The 20,203-nt window shown below is 47.4% G+C and overlaps 1 long non-coding RNA gene across 2 annotated transcripts in view; it reads left to right on the forward strand.

Moving 5' to 3' along the window:
* The window catches only part of LOC129057749 (uncharacterized), a 40,731-nt gene extending 21,068 nt beyond the window's left edge, over positions 1 to 19,663 (forward strand). Inside the window, exons 1-5 of one of the 2 annotated variants that reach the window (XR_008522497.1) lie at positions 16,071 to 16,578; positions 16,827 to 17,159; positions 17,560 to 18,443; positions 19,043 to 19,141; positions 19,229 to 19,663. This is a non-coding gene — a long non-coding RNA (uncharacterized LOC129057749). Of the gene's footprint in view, positions 1 to 16,070; positions 16,579 to 16,826; positions 17,160 to 17,559; positions 18,444 to 19,042; positions 19,142 to 19,228 lie in introns of those variants that run through there. The other variant, XR_010136352.1, reaches the window with a different exon arrangement.
* Positions 19,664 to 20,203: the final 540 nt, after the last annotated feature.

Consider the following 20,203-nt stretch of genomic DNA (forward strand, 5'->3'; position numbering starts at 1 on the left):
TATAAGTCTCTGCCTTCCGTATTCTGGGGATTTCTAAATCTGTAGTTGTGATATTTCCCCAAGTTTCAGAGGCATTGGTTTTTCATGGTGTCCCTCCCTAGCTAATTCCTGGGTAGCATGGGATGTGCTTCAGGAGGGGAAAGGCGCTGGCTTGGAAGGGCAGCTGGCTTTCCAGCTGGGGCCAGCTGGGCTCCAGCCATCAGCCCTAGGCCTGGCCCCTGCATCTAATCACAGCTTCATCACCAGGCCAACAGGGGCTGTGTTGTCCAGAGCTGCAGATGGCTTGTGATGTCACCCTTGCAGATGTGGTGATGAGGTGGCCATGGACATTCTTGGTGCTGTATTGGCACTGAGCTGGGAGGCAAGATGGAGCCCATGAGCAAGACAGGGAAGGTTCTCTGCTAAGCAGGTGGAGTAGACTGTGTGTGTGGAGGGCTGGGCTGGAATTTGAGAGTGCAGACTCTCCTTAGTGCTCCCTAGCACAGGAGCCCTGCTTGGTTCACTTCCTTCCTGCTTTTTGAGCCTCATCTTCAACTCTTCCTCCTCCTGGGCTCTGCCTTCCCAAATGGTGCTGGAGCCCAGGCCCATATTCCTGCACACCTTGGCCTGTGCTGTCCTCTCTCAGACTACTCTTGCCTCCATTCTCTGCCCGCAGGACTCCCCTTCCTCCTGCTCAGAGGTTTGCTGCTGTCTGGAGCTGCCCCACCTCTGAGCTTGGTTGCTGTGTTTCACATCTCTCCCACGGAGCTCACTTTACTGCAATTATGAGGACTTCATCACATCCCCAGACTGAGAACTCCTTGTAGGCAGCTCTTGGGCCTTATTCGCCTTGGTATTTCCAGGGCACACAGGGTTCCCAGAGAATGTATTGAGTAAACGAGGGAAAGCAACTGCCCTGGTCACGGTGCTTTTGTGTCCCTGCTCTGGGCTTCCTCCAGCCTTGCCCTTTCCCAGGGGACAAGGGACCAAAGCAACTTTCCCAACTGGAGTCTGACCCTAGGTTTCTCCACTGTACTCCTGGTACCAGGGACCCTGGACTCCTCTGCTCCAATGTCCCTGAGGCCTGCGTGGAGTCTTGTTGGGGTCTTTTCTGAGCCATCCATGAGGGCATTTCTAAGTCTGAGGGGTGGCAGCATGTGAACTGGGCTTGAATGTATGGGCTTAAGGAGGGGTCTATAGACTTACATACGAGGCTCTTCATGGTGTGGGACTCCACTGGAATGGGAGATGGGAAAAGGATGGGTGGGTCACAGACTTTCACCTGTCCTCTTGCTCCAGGCCCTGAATGAATGAATTCATTCTTAGTGGAGCTGTGTCTCTGGGGATCTGAAAGTGAGCGCTGGACTTAGGGGTGGCTTCAAGGCAGGGGTGGATAAATGGATGGGAAGTAGTGTCATCTGGGGCAGACAAGCCTTGATCTTCTGGTCTATTGAGTCTTCAGCTTTAAGCATTCTCACACTCATAGGTAATCTTTATTAATCACCATCCCATGGTTTAGAGCATTAATATGTTTTCATCTTCATGATGGTCCTGGGGGTGGGTACTAATTTTGTGCCCAGTTGACAGAAGAACTGAGGCTCAGGATTACAAGTAAGACCTCCATCTATCTGACGCTGACTTCATCTACTCTGTGCATGGCCTGTTCGAGGAAAGCCTGCAGTGGCTGCCCTCAGCATTGCAGTGCCTCTGAGCCCAGCAGTGGCCCAGGAGCAGGAAAGGCTGATGCTTGACTGAGAGCTGGTTTTGGAGGCCCTTAGTTTTCAGAGGGAGGGTAAATGTCCACCATCCCTGAGGTTGGAGGACTTGGGGGTCATGGGTGGGGGGGGGTGCGTTCTGGCTGGGGCAGGAGTGAGGCAGGATACCGGGCCTGGTGTGGATCTGCAACCGGAGTCTTTGGGAGTTGAGAGCTTTTCATTTGTTCAGCTCATTTCACCTGGAGAGTCAGAATGAAGAGTGCTTTTTGCCCCTTGGGCTTAAGGTGGGACCTTTGGATTCTCTCTACTTGGGGATGTTCAGAAGCCCAGGATTTTTGCTGCACCAAGGAAGACTTCATAGTAATAATAATTATTAGGGTGATTATTTTATTATTATTATTTTACAATGGCCACTAAGCCTGATTTAGCCTGACTCCTAGGTTTTTGGACCCAGGATATATGGATGCTAGTCTAGTATGCTTCTGAATATCAGAGACATTTCCCGCATTCTGCATGCTTGGAGAGTTCACTCCTGTTGGGGCTCAGGGATGTATTGAGAACAAGGAGAGACAGTCTAGGGAAGTGGCAGGTTTTGATGCTTCAGTCTGCTTCTTATTCTCTCACTATCAATGCTGTCTTGGCCGGGGCACTCAATCTCTTGAAGCCTCAGTTTTCTTATCTGCTAAAGAAGAATTCTTTCTGGAGGGGCTGTTGTTAGGCTTAAATGATGGCACATGGTTAGTGTAACTTACTGTTAGTTATTCTCATTGTCTGGGACAGTTTCTTGAGCTGTTAAGGGGAAATTGTCCTTAGACGTCAGGCCATCTTCTCCCATGTAGGGTTGGGGTTTTCTCTTTCAGAGGCACTTGCATGTGGTGGAGGTTGGGAACAGAACAGGATGATCCTGCCTGCTGATCCATCTTCAATGCTTGTTCCGTGAAGGAGAAGGGAGCTTGTGAGAGAGTGGCCATGCCATCACAAGACACTGGCTAGAGGTATCATGGAAAAGCTCACATTTTGTTGGGGAGAAAGAGAGCAGGTGCAGCACTAAGCTTGCCTAATAACTCTTCTGATCTTGGGGGCTGTTATTCGTTATGTACTTTTTTTCTCCTTAGGAAAAGGATGCTGAAGGTGCCAGAGCACTGTTGTGGGCAGGCAGAGATTTACTGCCCTCACTGTTTTCTGGGTTTCCCCCAGTCCTTGTCCAGCCTCTGAGAGCTGCATGGGGTCTGCCAAGCCACCTGCAGTCAGTGGGTTCAGGCAGGGTGGAGGCAACCCTTTCAGTTTTCAGCAGGCACAGGCCAGTGTTTTTGACCATCTTTTCCCCAAGCTCTGTTTAAATATCTACCGAGCTCAGCTGGCCTGGCCTTCGGAACCAGCTATTGTGTTCTTGGTGACTCACTCACACCAAACCTCCCCTGGAAATTCTGGATGAAGTGGGTTCCAGGGACATTTTCAATTTTATTTCCACTGGTAAAACATTTGGTGTTTGCCTCATGCTTCCCTCAAATCCCTGGCTGTCCAGTGGAAACTGCCTCCTGCTAGCAGGGGGTGTGGGGGGGCAGGACTTCTCTCCCTGCCCACACTGGCCTCTATGAACCTAAAGACCAGGAGTTCTCTGATGGCTGGGAACTCAATCTCTCAGAGTCTCAGTTTTCTCATCTGTTAAATGGGAATTCTTCCTAGGGGGCATTATTGTGGGCTGTATTTGATTTGTTCCTTTACCCCAGCACTTGGCAGGGTGTACCAGGGCCTTGTCTCTTGTCCCCGGAGTGCTTGCCATCTTTTCCACTCAACATCTCACTTGGGTTTACACAACTTGCAGGAAAGGCAGGCTGGGGCCAGCACTGAGTCTCTGGACTCACCTCCTGCTGGGAGCCCTCTTTTCTGGTCCTTTCTTCTCCCTCACTCCTCTGACCCTGGCTCCTGTAGCATCTCTTCCACTGACCCCTCCAAGGCCTTGTCCACTGGTCCCTCCAGGGTCTCTTCCACTGGTCCCTCTAGGCAGCTGCTTTGTGCAGCTCTCCTAACCCAAGCCCAGCCTTGGGTGTCTCTGCCTCAACTCCCCTCCATTAGCCTGAGGATTTCCTGTGTCCAGGGCCCAATCTGATCAGCTCCTTTCTCCCTAGCCCTTTGCTCTTGAAGATCCTTCTTTTTCCAGGTCCCTTTTTAAAAATAAGGCTCTAAGAGAGAAGAGAGTATGAGTGGGAGAATAAAGTTGGGCAAATCCCCAGAGAGTGGGTGGGGAAGGGGCTGCCAACTTTGTGTTGACTGATAGAAAGTCCTTCTTTCTGCCAAGCAGATGTCTGACTCCAGGAAGCATCCGCTAGTGGCCCTGGATCTGTCCTCCGAGGCTCTGAAAAAATGTCATCTCTTATTCTACACAAGCAGCTGTCAGCTGGGGCTCCAGTTCCCTGGGGGACAGTCCAGGAGAAAGCTCTTTTTGGGAGGCTGGGAAGCAGCAGGCTTGCTGTTCCTGGGGTCCCCTCTGGCTGGTCCACAAGGGTCCTCTTCACGCTCCTCACGTGACCTCCCTTAGTGCAGGGTTGGAGCAGCTGGCTCCTAGACACCAGCTTCCAGCCTTCTGTGGCATTGCTGTAATTATCTCACTCCCACTTAATCTCTACAGCACCCTCATGAGGTTGAGGACACCTTGGCCCAAGGGCGGGCCAGTGACTGATCCAAGGCTACAGAGGCAGGGAGTGGGGAAGCCATCCCAGCACTCTACTCTGCATTCTTAGCCCAGGGTGCTTGTTTTTCTTCCTCCACCTGACAACATACCTCCCCTAATAGGCTGTGGGAAAGTGGGGGCCCTAGAAGACGAACCCCCTTGCTGCCAGGCCCTGACCATGTCTGCCTCCAACTTCTCTTCCCTTGAACTTCCTTTCTGACCCTCATCTCTCCTTAGACTCTGGTTTCGTGTTTGTCTCTTCCACATCACTTTATCAGGTTTCAAGGTCTGGAAAGAGCAACACAGTGAGTAAGTTGTCTGGCAGTGCTGTGGCACTTGTGTGACCCAATCCAGATGCCCTTCTCCCGGCTTGAGTCCCCATCCCCACCTGCCCACATTCTGAGTGCTTGAAATCAGTGTGGGTCCCGGCGGCATCTCCTGTGACCTCTTTTGTTTTGCAGGAGGCTTGGGGAGACCACGTCACAGGGGCTGGGGCTGAGAGCTTGTGGCCTCCCCGGCATCCTCTGTTTTAGGTCAGTCTGTCCTCCCTAAGCCCCTTTTCCTCAGGAAGCTCCTGTTAATATGTTCCATTTCTTATATCAAGCAACTGTCCTACAAACAGTGTTGTTGGTAATTCATGGGAACGACTGTTATTTTTGGAGGCTGGAACTTACGAAGACTAGCCTAACACCAGCTGCTTTCTTTTTTTTTTTTTTTCTTTTTCAGCTTTCCTCATATTATTGTAAAAATTACAGAAAAATATTTGGCTCATCATGTTCAACAATATATGTGGCTGATTCCCTGTCATTGTGTTAATCCTAGAAAAATAAAGGTTTTGGCATCTTGCAGATTTTCCCCGGGTGGAGGGGAACGTGGGCTCCTCTGTGTATTGAAGGCCGTCAAATGTCTTTCTCCATAGCACTGTGCCTAGGAAGATGCAGGGGGATTAATTGGACTGGGTCGGCATTAAACGTTGCAGTGTCTTGGTTATGGCTGAGGGTCCGGGTAGTTAGAAGCTGTACATAATCCTTGGGGATCTGGGCACCGGGAAATGATGGCCTTGAAGACCCAGGTTCAAGGCTGGAATAGGGAACTCTGTTGAGGTGGGGAATGCAGCCAGACTTATTTGAACGGGAGGAGAGGAGTCCGGATGCGCTTCTGAAGATGCAAGGAAGGTTAGTGATAACAAGATCCCTGGAGGGCACTTCACCTGATACAGGCCATGCTATGGTGATTTTTGCTGAAACTTTGAAGCAGTCTCACATTCTTTCTTTGATTAGGGCTGTGAGATAGGCAGAGCAGGTGTGACCACGTCCATTTTATGGATGAGAAATGGAGGCTCAGGAAGGAAGAATCACTGGCCTAAAGCCACAAAGGGACTTGGGAGTCAAGTAAGGAAGGAAGTGAAGCCTCATGATTTTGAGGCCTACCTTCTTCCCTCCTCACATCCTCTACCATTTATCTGTATGCCTGGCCATTCATACCCCATTAAGGGAGTATGTTACCCCATTTTCTCTACTGTTGGAGGCACAAGCAGATAGCTGTGTCCTGGTGCAGTTAAAGCAGGTACTAGTCTTCTTTTAGCATCTGCCCTGCCCACTCATGAACTAGCACCTTCTTTAAATGACAGGTGCCCCCAACTGCCAAAGCCTGGGCTGCCCCCAGCTACCCCTGGACTTGGTGGGAGCTTGGCCCTTTGAAGCCTACAGCCCAGCCTTCTTTCAGCACAGCCCAGAAACATACTCTTATTTCTGGCTTGTGAGTCTGTCCCTTTGAAGGCAAAATTGCTCTTTTCCTCCTCGAGGATCATCTGAACCAAAGTTGTATTTCAGTTTATTGACTTGGCTTGAACAGAGAACCACAGGTAGGGAAAACACAACCTTCCCAGCTCAGGGCCCATTCCTTTGGGAAAATGGGGAAGGAAAAACTGGCCTTTTCATGGCCACCATCCTTCTGCCATGAAGGAAGTTATTGCCAGGTCTGAAAACTGACCCAGACTTTCCTTGGAGCCATTTGTGGCTCACAAAATTGCAACAGTTTCCTTCAATTGGTTGTAATGTTCCTTGGAATTTACAGTCTGAGATGTTCCCCAGGGCACTGTTCTCTTGCAGGATCCCCACATGTGATGCTCACATTGTCCAGGGGAGCAGGGCCAGGGAGAGGCAAGGATGGGTATACCGGGCCTCTCTCCAGTTATCTGTGGGATTGTGCAGGGGTCTTCACTGTGTGTTCTCAATGCTCTGGGAGTTTTGAACTTGGCTTCTAATTCAGTTGGCCATTTCTAAATTATTTTGTTTCTGTGGCAATAGGCAGAGCTCATTCACTGGGTTAGAAGGAGGCTTAACGGCGGGGAGTGATGAATGCTTTGGGAGCATCCATTTGTTTTTCATCCATCTCTCAGTCATTTACCTCTGAATTCGTTCACTGTGTTCTTTCATTCCTTTTCCTTCCTTTCCTCCTTCCCTCCTTCCTTTAATTATCCATCTACCCATCCATCCATGCACGCATATATTCATCTCCTACCCATCCATCCCGCCATGCATCCAATCTCCACTTTTAAGAGCTATTTCCAACCTGTTGGCACAGATACACGCTAATTTACAGAATATGTGTACTCAACAATATCTATTACTTAAACCTCTTCGAAATATGTAACCTTAATTTTCTTACTCTTTAGGTCACATTTTTCTGGAGCATAAATTTTAACCCAGAAATGAATTGATCAGATTTTCCTTTGTCGTTAAGAAGGCCATTTTGAAATATCATTTTATAAGAAGGCCATTTTGAAATGTCGCTAAGAAAGCCTTACACACGGTTCTTGGCTGACAATCATTTATACTTTACAAGTGTTTTGTTCTTCCTTCTGAATTCTAAGCATGGCTGCAGGGCCTTGGCCTGATTCTCCAGTCTGATGACTATCAGTCCCCAAAACATGCTCCAAGTTCTTGTCATAATGTTTTACTTCTGGCCCCCGGGACACCGTATACCCTTTCATGCCTTCATACCTTTACATATGCTGTGCCCACCACCTGGAATGCCCTCATTCATCTTATTCACATGCTGAGCTCCTTGCCATCCTTCAGACATCATCTTGGATGCCACCTCCTCTGTGAAGCCTTCCTTGGTACCTCCAGCCAGTGTGAGGGTTGCTTTTGTGTTCTTATTGCTCCTGTTACATTGCATTCATTTATCTGTGAACTTCTTGAGGGTAGGAATTGGGTCTTGGTCTTTTTCTTATCTCTTCCATTAGGAATAAATCTGTACAGACTGAAATCAAGTCAATTTTAATGGAGACTGGGAAGATAATGGATCTCAATAAAAATTTTATTCTTAAATCCAACAAACATGCTTTGCGCAGAATGTTGCTTTGAGTCTGATGTTACCTGGAAAGTATTCCAAGTGTGAGTGGGTACCTCGTGGATCCTGGGAAGGCTGTGAGGCCAAGGCCTCTCTCTTTACTTAAGGAATTTACTGCCAGGGAATTGAAGCTGTGGCTGACAGAAGTGCCGGTACTTCTGAATTGTAGCCGACAATTCAAATGCACAGCAAATACACTAAGAACAGCATCTAAAATTTCCTGATTTTGATGATGATAAAAGCCAAAGAAAAGCCATCAAAATAGCCTTGGCTTACCCCACACTTCCTTTACTCAAGGCGGTGCCTTTGCACTAAACCACTCTGAATGAGATGGGGACCTGGCAGGAACAGATGGAAGTAACCCTGGAGAGTTTAATGGCGGGGGGAGGGGGGGGCTATTTTCAAAGTGTGAGAAGAGCAAGGGCCATGAGCAAGGGATGATGAAGCCCTCTGGGGGCAGTGGGTGGCAGGGGCGGACAGTTGCAGCCACCGTACCTGTACTTGCAGCTATGGGGCTCAGGAGAGGCTGCCTGAGAGGAGCTGGGCAAGTAGCCTGGTCTTATTCACCTCCTGCCCTCTGCTATAGTGCCAGCACTTTCCACTGGCCAGACCCAGCTGGAGGACAAAGGGCAAGGCAGCCCATTCATCCAGCCCCAGGTTGGACTCCAGGCCAGAGAACAGTGGAGGGTGGGTCCAAGGGGTAAACAAAGCATCCAGCATGAGCTCTCTGTACATGGGCAGTACCCACCTGGCCATCTGCTCATCAGCATGCCATCTGCAATGAGCAGACTTACTCCCAAGCACCACCTGTGCCTTACAGGGGCCTTAGGTACAGGGTTTGCTTCTATAGGTCCATGTAGGGCTTTGAGGATGGGCTCTTGTATAGTCTGGTAGAGGTTAGTAACTTCCCAGGAGGACACATTGCTTGACTGGCTGGGTAGCACCCATAGGAACTGTTATTTTTTACTCTTTGACTTTTCCAGGAGATGCAGCCAGGGGTCTTTAGCCTCAGGAGTCAGGAAGGGCAGGGATGGTAGGAGCAGACAGCTTGGCCAAAGAGATGGAGGCCAAGGGATTCTCTTCATAGAAACTCTTTGGCATGCTCAGTAACCTCCAGGAATGTACGAATTGCAGGAGAATGACCTGCTGTCAGCCTGGATGCGTGGGGGCTGAGAGGAAAGAAGCTGCATGGTTTAGTTAAGGCATAGAAGCTTTGGGATTAGATAGACCTGAGCTTAAATCTTGGCTCCAATGTTTAATTTTGTACAAGTTGCTTAACCTTTCTGAGCCTCAGTTTCCACAGCTTTAAAACAGGGATGACAATTCTGACTCTGCAGGCTTATGGTAGGGCCTACAGAAATACATCCACAATGAAAATTCAGTGCCTGACATGTGGATTTCTATTAAATATTAAACACTCATTCAAGCAAAACTGACTACCTAATCTTGTGCTTACTTTGATCCATGATCTCTGAAACATCCTTGCTTTTGGCGTCCCCTAGGTGAACGACCTTGGGAGAAACTAAGGCAGCTCAGGAGTTATAACAATGTTTAGGCCCAAAAATGGACTTGTTTTTAACTTTCCTACAAGGCACACTTACTAGAAAAAGTTGCGGAAAATTCGATGCTTGGTTTACAGTCCCAAGAACATGAAAAAGCTCTTCTGCCAGTTAAAAAAAAAAAAAGATGGATGTTGTTTCTTGGAGAAAGAATGTCGTACAGTGGCTCAGGAGGAGACGGTGAGTCAGACGTGCTGAGAGCCGGGCCAGGCTGTCCCCTTGGTCTGGCCTCTGTGAGTCAGCACTGCCCACGAGACCCAGCGGGCAGCATGCCCAGAGGGCTGCAGAGCCAGGTGTGGTCCCTGGCGCGTGCAACAGCAGCTGGATGGTCCTATCACCCTCTCCCAGGACATCAGAGAATGTGTTCCTATGTCAGTATTGTCAGCTGTGGCCAACTTGGGCAGTTGCTGATAGGATCATGCCCCTCCTTTCTTTTTTTCTATATAGGGTCCTATTTCTAGATCAAACTCTCAACTTTCCTGTCCTACTTTAACCGTACATTCCTACAGCCAACCCAGAAGTTTTTCTCCCACTTTTTGTCTTTGGGGACCTGTTGGTGGTGGCATTTGGTCTAGCAGAGGTCGGGTGGAAGAGAATGTTCTATTTTGGGGGCTTGAATGGTGAACAGTGAATGTACCTGCAGGAGAGCCTTCTAGATGTCCCAAGGATTCCAGACTGTAGAAAATCAGGATGCAGAAAGCCAGACATTGAAGTGATGAGAGGGAGAATGCCTTGATGGTTGACAAGATGTCTGGGCAGCCTTCACAAGGGAGGGTCTTCCCAAGTAGGCTGTGGGAGGTGGACGCAGCAGGGAGGGCAGGCTATTAGGGGATCTGGTTCCAGGCCAGACTTACTGGCTGTGTGGCTTTGAATATGGAGGTTGACCTCTCTGACCCTGGTGCTCCTCATCTGCAAAACGGGATAAATAGTTCTTATCTCGCAAGGTTTTGTAAGGATTACCTTCAATAAAATAGTTTATGTAAAAGTACATTGTGATCTACAAATTTAAAAAAATAAATGTTGGATGTTACTACTATTAGATAAGGAAGAAAAGATCAGAGAATAAGTGGCTTGCCGGAGGTCACATGGCTGGTATAGTGACAGCCAGGACCCAAATAGAAGTCTCTCCTTTCCTTTGTTCTGTGTTGTTTCAGTTCTTTTCCATCTGCGTGGAAGTCACTCGCAGAGTGTTTTAATTAGCTGGTGGCTTGGCTCAGGGTGTGGGTCTTTGTGGGTTAACTGGGGACGTTAGCCTCTCTGGCATGCAGCTTCTAGAAGTGGGCAGGTGTTAGCATGGCCTTCGAGAGGCCTGTCATGGGCAGGGGGTGCTGTGGTTCTGGGAAGAACTGTACTCCAGAGGTGGATTTCAGCTGTGAGTGCTCACTTGCCCATTTCCAGTGCCCTGCAGCTGGGATCTCCTGGTGGAGCTGGGATCTGGGGGTGGCCATGTCTGCCTAAGGGCAGGTTTGGAATCTGTTTCATGAAAACTCCCAGCATGGAGTGGTGGCCCTGATGGCAGCGGCAGGCTCAGCCATTTGCATAGCATCAAAAGGAAATGTCTAGATGAGCTGCCAGGAACCCTGGGGGCTGGTTGTCCCCTGGAGGCATGCTGCTGCATGGGCAGAAGGTTCACAGAGTGTGCTCCTGCCTGGTTCCTTGCAGTCCCCCGAGTCAGGTGAGAGCACTTATATTTCCATAAGCACTGGAGGTAAACAACCTGGGACAGCGACTGGGGTTTGAGGAGGAGCAAGCCACCAGGCTTTCTCTAGGCCTGAGTGAGGCAGTGTGCCTTTTTCCCAGGATAGAGACAAGCTTCTGTCCTCGGTCCATGAACAACCTCCTTTATACCAATGGCTATTCCCTGGTCTTGCCTCCAGGCTTTTGCTCTGCAGGGAGCCCATCTTTGGGCTGCCCTCTGCACGCCTTCCCTATCCAGATCCTATGTAGTGAAGGAGCGTGGGCTCTGGAATGAGATGCATTTGGGTTCAAATCCTATGTTTGATATTAACAGACCAGACAACCAGAGAACTTATCTCAACCTGAATTTCCTTATCAGTAAAATAGAATTTATACTTCCTATCTTCCAGGGTTTTAGTAAGGAGGAGAGATAACGCATTTATATTGCCCAGTGCCCAGTAGATACACAATAAACAGTCGCTGTCATCTTTGTCATTCAAAGGCCAGCCCCAGCATTGCCTCCCCATGAACTCATCTGAGACTGGCTCCACCACCTCCCTTTCTCTGACCTGGATTCCCTGTTCCAGGACTGCAGGACCTCTATCCTGGCCACACCTTATTGCTCCTATTCCTAACTCCTCTCCCTTGTCCCTCCCCCGGAACCTTCTTCCCTTCCATCATAGCACCCATTATGCTGTTTTGGACTCTTCGGCTTTTGTACAAGTGCTGGAGTGATTTTATTCATGCCAGTTGGGGAAGCTCTGTGGGTCAGGAGGGGCCCAGTCAATGGCTCCCTGCTCTGCTGTAAAACTGTGTTCTTTATGGAGCTGAGCTTCTGACCAGCATCCAGGTCATTTAGGATTGCAGAAACCAGGTGGTCAGAGCAGGGCCACTTCAGAATCTGGCTGATCCTTTTCCTCAGGACCTTCAGAGGAAGAGAGAGAGATTGAGGTCCCTGCACCCATTTCAAACAGGACACTTGGTGTGACTGAAGAAAGGGACCCACTAAACCAGGGCTTAGGGCATGTAACAACTCATGGTGGGTTAACATAGAGCCAGGGCTAGAACTTAGCTCAAATAGTATCACCCCTTAATTTCCCCAGTCCTTTCATTCTTGTAAGATTCCCTTTCCAGTAAATGCGAGTTGAATGCACAGATGTACGGATGAACAGTTGCATGGATGGAGCTTCCAGGGAGACATAGATTGGGAGTCAAGTAGGCCTGGGTGCATAGAGACAGAGTGATTCCACCTGGCCATACATGGAGACCCCATAATCTATCCTCACACTGTTTCAACTCAGTTCCATGAACAATCCAGTGGGATGGGGTGGGGCAGGGGTTTGCAGCCAGAGAAGTAAGGTGGTTGGATCCATGTTTCAGAAGCATCCCTTTGGCCAGGCTGGAGCAGGTGGGTTGAAGTAGCAAGGAGGAAGGGACTCTTGAAGGAACATGGAGGAGGGAGGATGCAGCCTGGGTTGTTCCATGCACTTCTGGATGCTGCTGGCTGGCCCTTGAAGAGTGGAAGCCTTAGTCAGGCCTGCCTGTGCTGCCTTAAGGTGAGATGTTATCAGCGTTGCATTGAAGGCTGGGTCTTGTTTCTAGAGGCAGGAACACAGTCAAGGCCAACACTCTGTTACCAACTGGGAGTTTGGCATTGCTGCCTCCGTACTGCAGTGGAGCCTTCAGCCTTTCCCACTGCCTCTGCTCCTTCTGAGGGCTGAGCTTGATCTGCAGGACTGCTCCATTCCATGTTCAAATGAAATGTCTCTCTGATGGTTCTGAAACAGAGCTTAGGCATGGGAGCCTGAGGCCAAAGGCCTCCATTCTACCCCGATGGGCTGGAAGATCTTGAGTTCAGTTTCCTCACCTGCAAAACTCGTGGAGATCTGGACTCAATCAAATAGACATGCATCAAAGCAGGATATCTATGAGTCACCGTGGGGCCTATGAAAGCGTAAAGGATGGTAGCTCTCAAAGATGTTTTGTCTGATGGAGCAGATTTAAAGAGAACACAGATTTCTATGGTACAAGGCAGAATTACATCACAGCCTGCCAGAGATGTAGAAATGTAGCATTATGGGTTCTGAGACAGGGGAGATCACACCCTGCTGAGCTAACCAAGGAAGGCTTCCTAGAGCAGACAGCATCAGGAGGTGAACTGATTGCAGCAGACAAGGGGACCTGTAATTCAGGCAGAGGGCCTACCGTGAACTGAAGTAGGTGTGTGTGTGGTGGGGAGACAAGAACAGGCTATGTATGTACTTTCAGCTACCTGATCCCACACACCATTTGTAAACCAGCTACAGTTTATTGGAAGCTTACTAGGAAGAGGTAATGACTCTACAAGGCATTCATAGCATTGCTTCTGTTTTACAGACAAAGAAACTGAGATCGAATGAGTTTAACTTGTTCAGCATACCATGATTGCTAATCTGCAAAACTTGGATTCTAACCCAAGTCAATTTGATCCAAAGTCTGTCTCCTTAACCACTCTGCCCAAAGTTCCTTATAACTTTAAAATTCTTGCTTGTTTTCTTCTTTCTGCATCCAAGGTCCTTTGTGACTTGGTCCTCGCCAGCTTTCCAAGCTGCCTTCGTTTGCTTTGCTACACACACATTCTGTTCCTGCACAACATCTGTGATCTCTCTTCAGATTTTTGCACATCCCTGGGGCAAAACACATGGACCTGAGGAAGAGCTGAAGTCAAAGGGACACATGTGCCCATATTGTACATTGGCTGGAAGTCCAGCTCCCACGAGATGGCTGGGCCCTGAACTTCTCTGTGGGCATCCCCCACCCTTACCCCCCATCTAGGCTGGACAGGCATTCAGAGCCTGTCATGGATGGGTTGGATTGATGGGTTAAAGATGCTATTTCTGACAGTGGTGTTCTGGCCATGTCTATAGTTCTGCCTTGACCTGGAGCTGGGAGCACGGTAAGAACTAGGTTGGTGAGTGTTGAGTGAATGAGTGAGGGGTAACTTGACTGCCCACTATTGCTCCTTCAGCAGGGTTACTGTACTGGAAACAGGTCAGTCTTCCCTCTGCTGCCTTTCTTTATAGCAAGTTCCATGTGTTTAGTTGGTGTCATATTTCCTAGGACAGCTGGGGACCCCCTGAAATGATATTCTCCTTCAGTAATACAGTTTAATTAATTAATGAATCAACCACCCAATTCATCCAATAGATAAGTATCAACACCTACCATGTGCCCATCACTCTTTTATGCACTCCATGGTGGATACATCCTTGCCCTCATAGGGCTTACATTCCAGTAAAGTTAAGACCCATTTATTATAGATGCTCCATGGATCCATAAATGTCTGTTGGCTGATTTATCCTTATGTAATGTGTTAAGCTAGAAAATATTTAAAGTTCTATTGCACTCATAAGCTTTGAACCACCCAATTACTGGTCCATTTTAGAGAGAACATTTACCCAAGTACTAAATCATCAAAACTCTGCAGGGAGACAGTTTTCTTATTCAGAAATCCTGGGCCCTCCCCTAACATCTGTGATTCATACTGCTTGTTTCATGTAAAGCAGGGATTCCTGCTGAAGATTGCAGGATGATTAAACTTGGCACCAATTGATGTACATGTTAGGGCTAAAACCTCAATACCGCAAGGCCATAGCAGGGAAAATCCATTAGCATATTCATGATTCCTGTGCCTTCTATTTATAGGTCTATTGTCAAAGCCAATGATTTTTCAGCTTTCACGGGACTTCCTCACTTATCAAGGATTTCTGCTGTAAAATAAGGATGTGTGAAATCCAAACATATTCTCGTTATACTTAGACACTCATATCTCCAGGAACCGTAGGCATTTCTAAAGTCTGAGAAAGATTGCTGGGAAACAGAAACCCACATTCACGACTTGCTCATCATTCTTCTCTACGTTTCACAATGGTTTGGTCTTTAACCAAGCAGTACAGAGGTGTGACTATGAAATCAGAAATCTACTTTTCATGGGTGGTTTGGATAAACTTCCTTCTGGTGTAAAGTCATTATATTTTTAATTTAATTGTCCCCCTAGGCAGCTAAGAGGTGGCGAAGGCATCCGGATTTCACATGGTCTAGTTGGCTTTGTCCTCTGGCAAGCGTGAAGTTGAGGCTGAGGGACTGCTTTGGACCCTGGCAGCAGTCAAGGGTCTGAATATCAAGGTGCTTTCCGCTTCTTGATGTGAGCTGTGAAATATTTCATGGGGCTTTATATATAACATTGGGGGCCCTTTTTTTAAAGAACAAAAACATCCTCTCTTCCCCCTCTCATTTTACTAGTTTGGGTCTGCCTGTATTGGATTCCACATGCCCACCCAGGTGCTGGGCGGCGTGCTCAGAGTGGGGTCTCAGCTCCCACCCTGGCTGTTGGCTACAAGCGAATCTGGATTTCTTGTTCTTTCTCTGAGTGGGGCTCCAACATTTTGCAGCTGACGTGTTTGGAGTAAAAATGTTTACAGGCCCAGAGGAACATTAGCAATATTGCAAATGCTTTTTATTAAGACAAAAAAATGAAGCTGAATTATAATTGTGTGAATAGAAGAGAGTGTGAAAGTCTTTTATCCCTAGGGTCTTGAGGACTCAGGTCTTTCTGTTTTGCTTTCTATATATATGGCTGGAAGCAGGAGCTTAGTTCCTATTTAGGGAAATTGCTGATGCTAATACAATTTGATGTTTACGAGCATCAGAACCATAAAATAGATACAAAAGAAATTCTTTGGGTGTTTTGCAGAGAAGATGGTCCAGAGATGATGAAAAAGACTTCTTGGAGGAAGTTTTGATGGGTTTGGAGGATGAATAAGAGCTCAGCAAAAGGCAAAGGGAGATGGCTTTGATGGAGGAAGAGAATTCCTGGTAAAAGGACTAGGAAGAAAGTCTGATGGGGCTGTAGTACAGTGTATATGCTGGGGAGCAAGCGGGTCTCCAGCATATGAAAAAATGGGTTGAGTTAAGACTGTAGAGAGTTTTACTAATGAGTGTATATGAAATTTGTAATGGCAATGGAAAGCCTTTGGGCTTTTGTTTGAGAGCCTAGGTTTTTTTTTTTGTGTGTGTGTGTGTGTGATGGAGTCTCACTCTGTCACCCAGGCTACAGTATAATGGTGCATTGTTGGCTCACTGCAACCTCCGCCTTGTGGGTTCAAGCGATTCTCCTGCCTCTGCCTCCCGAGTAGCTGGGATTACAGGCGCCCACCACCATGCCTGGCTAATTTTTGTATTTTTAGTAGAGATGGGGTTTCACCATGTTGGCCAGGCTGGTCTCGAACTCCTGACCTCATGATCCGCCCACCTCCACCTCCCAAAGTGCTGGTATTACAGGCGTGAGCCATTGTGCCTGGCCGCCTAGGTTTTAAAATAACAATTTGTTTGATATCCCTTAGATGCTGTTGCCATCTAAGGTGACTTTGCTATCTGTTGGGACCTAGAGTACAAATTACACAGGGGGTCTGCCAGACTCAACGTCAAGGAATCCTTGCCTGGACACTGAGGTTGGCCTCACATGGTCAGCTGGGTCCACCTGCATTGGAGTTTCTACCATAGCAATACCTGAATGGCATCTTCAATGAGTGACTCTGGGCAATCTCTTAAGAGGATAAGCCAGCCAAACCCAACTGGTGATGTGGGTGGAATGTATTCTGAGTTATTGACAATGACATTGGTATCTTTGTTGTTTCTTATGCTGTGTAGTGACAGCATATAACTCAGTGGTGGCCGCAGACACCTCCCAGCATAGGGTGTCTGGAGCAGAGCCTCAGTCCTTGTCCTGCATGTTCTGCTCCAGGCTTGCCACATGCTCGAGTGTGACTGTCCACACAGCTGGCCAGAGCCATTCTCAGGCTTTATTACTTTTCTCTGGGTCTTTCCTAGATTCCTGCTCTTCCGTCATATTTGGATGAGTACAGGAACTAGCAGAAAAGCTGATAGGACAGACAGACAGATGTGCTGGATATCTGGAGACTGGCAGGAGAACCCCTTAGCTTCAGTTTCCTGAAGGCCTTCCAGAACCTGTGTAATGTCCCTGAGAGGCCACCTTTGCTGCCGACCCTGCTCCTAGTTCCAACACCTTGGTGGGCTGCTTGATGTGGAGCGAAGTCAGCGGCTGGCAGCCCCTTCATTCCCAGGCCTATAAAATCTCTGCAGCCAAGTCATTCGGATTCCCACATCAAGAACAGTCACATTACTGAGCAATAACCCCAAAGTGTAAGGTTTATCTTATGGAGTCCAGGCTTGTGTCTGAGTGCCTTAACCTGGGCTTGGGCTATGTAAGGGGTAGGTGGAGCCAGGGTCTGGGTATGATGTTCAAAGTGGTGCTGATTCCAACCTGGGTTTTGTTTAGTTTGGTTAAACTCTGAGATGCATTTTGATTAAATTAGAAAGTGTTCGTAGCACAGTTTGTACAGGAAAAGGGCCTGTGTGGGATTTTTTATGCCCTAATTTACTTATAAACAGCTGTGTGGGGAAAGGTAGTTGTTTTCTTCATGAAATAATCAACCCTGATTTAGTATAAAGATCACTAGAGTGAGAATCCAAACTGCTGGGCTCTTGTTCCACAGCCACGCACTTGCTAAGTGACCTTGTACAAGCCTTGTCTTATCAACAGGTTTTAGATTTCCCCATCTGTAGAGCCAAGGTAGTTGGACTAGATGAGAACTGAAGTCATCTCCAATTTTAAGCGACAACACTTGAAATTTCCTCCCAAGATAAACTCAGAAGCAGCAGGAAGTTAATTCTAATGTCCCGTTCGCTACTGGAGTAAGGTTTGGATGTGGTGACCCAACAACCCTGGTGTCAAATACTCTGTCACTCACCAGATCACATATTAGAAAGTGTGTTCCCACTGCCGGTTCCAGAAAACAAACACCAGTAATCACATATGCGTAGAGCAATCCTAGCCATTTCTTTTGGAGAAGGAAGTGAAACTCTCCCAACTTTCTGTTTTGTAAATGAAGGAGAGCAGAGAGAGAACTCTTTTTAAGAAGCATAATAATTAAAAATTACACTGTATTCTGTGATAACCACTTAAAGGACCAAGACAGGGAACAAAAAGCAAAAGAGAGGGAAATAAAGAGGGGAGAGGCACAGCAAGAGAGTAGAAGGAACTGGATACACCCACTTTAATTCAACTGACATTTACTAAGGCTAGAGAAGATTCATGTTCTCAGAGCAACATAATAGTCGTGATTGTTGATATGGTTTGGCTCTGTGTCCCCACCTACATCTTATCTCAAATTGTAATTTCCACGTGTCAAAGAAGGTACCCGTAATCCCCATGTGTCAAGGGAGGAAGGTGATTGGATCATGGGGGCGCTTACTCCGTGCTGTTCTTGTGATAGTGAGTGAGTTCTCACAAGATCTGATGGTTTTATAAGTGTTTGGAAGTTCCTCCTTTGTTCTTCTGTCTCCTGCCACCTTGTGAAGAAGGTGACTGCTTCCCTTTTTGCCATGATCATAAGTTTCCTGAGGCCTCTCCAGCCATGCGGAACTGTGAGTCAATTAAACCTCTTTCCTTTATAAATTACCTAGTCTTAGGGAAATTCTTTATAGCAGTGTCAAAACGGACTAATACAAATGTAAATATACATATTTTTTTTTCTTGCAACTACAGTTGTCCCTTGGTATACTCAAGGATTGATTCCAGGATCCTGGAGTATACCCAAATCCACATATACTCAAGTCCCTCCGTTGGCCCTATGGAACCTCCATATACAAAAAAGTTGGCCCTTTGTATATGCAGGCTTCACATCCTGTGAATACTCTTATTTTCAATCTGTGTTTGGTTGAAGAAAATTCCACATATAAATGGAACCACACAGTTGAAACCCATGTTGTTCAAGGGTCAACGGTATAGGCTTTCTTTGAGGACATCAGTCCAAGGACTGCAGTTTTCTCTTGGACCAGGGCTACCTTCTGTTGTTATACAATTCCTGATGGAGTGGGACCACTTTAGGTTCTGTGTGAGGTTGATCAGATTTCTAGCCTGGTCATGGGGGAACTTGGACAAACGCTTGTCACCCCTGGACAAGTAATCACGGCCAGGGAGTTGGACGAACATAGAAGCTATTGTTGTTTCTTTCCCCAATAAGGTTTGGAAAGGGAGACATTTGAAAAATCCTGCTCTGTTCCATGGTGGAGAAACTGGCAGACACTACCTTGGCTAGGGGACCCAGTTCACATTGTGAGAGGTAAGTCATGTTGACAGCATGTAGCCTCATTGGCTGTGGAGAGGAAAGCACTTCACTTCTGTTATATTTTTTCTCCAAAACCCATAGCGTCAGTCTAATCATGAGATAAACATCAGACAAGCCCAAACTGAGGGGTGCGCTACAAAATATCTGACCAGGGTGTCCCAAAACTCTCAAGGACATAAAGAGCAAGGAAAGTCTAAGAAACTGTTACAGACCAGAGAAACCTAAGAAGACACAAGGCTTTTTTGCAAAGTGAACCGTGAACTGGATCCTGGAACAGAAAACGGACATTGGAAAAACTGGTGAAATCTGAAGGAAAAAAAAGCTAATTGTAGCCAATCAATGCTGGTTTCTTAGTTTTGATGAATATATTGTGGAAATGCTGGTTTCTTAGTTTTGATGAATATATTGTGGAAATGTAAGAATATTAACAACAGGGAACACTGGCAAACTCCATGTACTACCTTTGCGCTTTTTCTGTAAGTTTAAAGTTATTTCAAAATAAAAACACTTATTAAAAACACAAAGCAGGTGAGTATGCATGTCCCCATGGTGCAGCATCTAGCCTTTTGCGTGCCTCTCACTTTTCCACTCCTTACAGGATGAAGAGGACTCTCCTTTCCCTAGAAGTCCCCTTAGCAGGACTCCGTTATTGAGGGTACCAAGTCAGTTTGCTCTTGGAAACATACGGCTTCTTTTCTTAGAAAACAGATGTAAAGGCTGGGGTGCAGTGGCTCACGCCTGTAATCCCAGCACTTTGGGAGGCTGCGGTGGGCAGATCATGAGGTCAGAAGATCTGATCACGAGGTCAGGAGATCGAGACCATCCTGGCTAACACGGTGAAACCCTGTCTCTACTAAAAATACAAAAAATTAGCTGGGCTTGGTGGCGGGTGCCTGTAATCCCAGTTACTCGGGAAGCTGAGGCAGAAGAATCACTTGAATCCTGGAGGTGGAGGTTGCAGTGAGATAAGATCATGCCCCACTGCACTCTAGCCTGGGTGACAGAGCGAGACTCCGCCTCAAAAAAAAAAAAAAAAAGGTGTAAAATATCCCATTA

The sequence above is a fragment of the Pongo abelii genome, chromosome 12 (assembly GCF_028885655.2).
Source record: "Pongo abelii isolate AG06213 chromosome 12, NHGRI_mPonAbe1-v2.0_pri, whole genome shotgun sequence".
Taxonomy (NCBI): Eukaryota; Metazoa; Chordata; class Mammalia; order Primates; family Hominidae; genus Pongo; species Pongo abelii.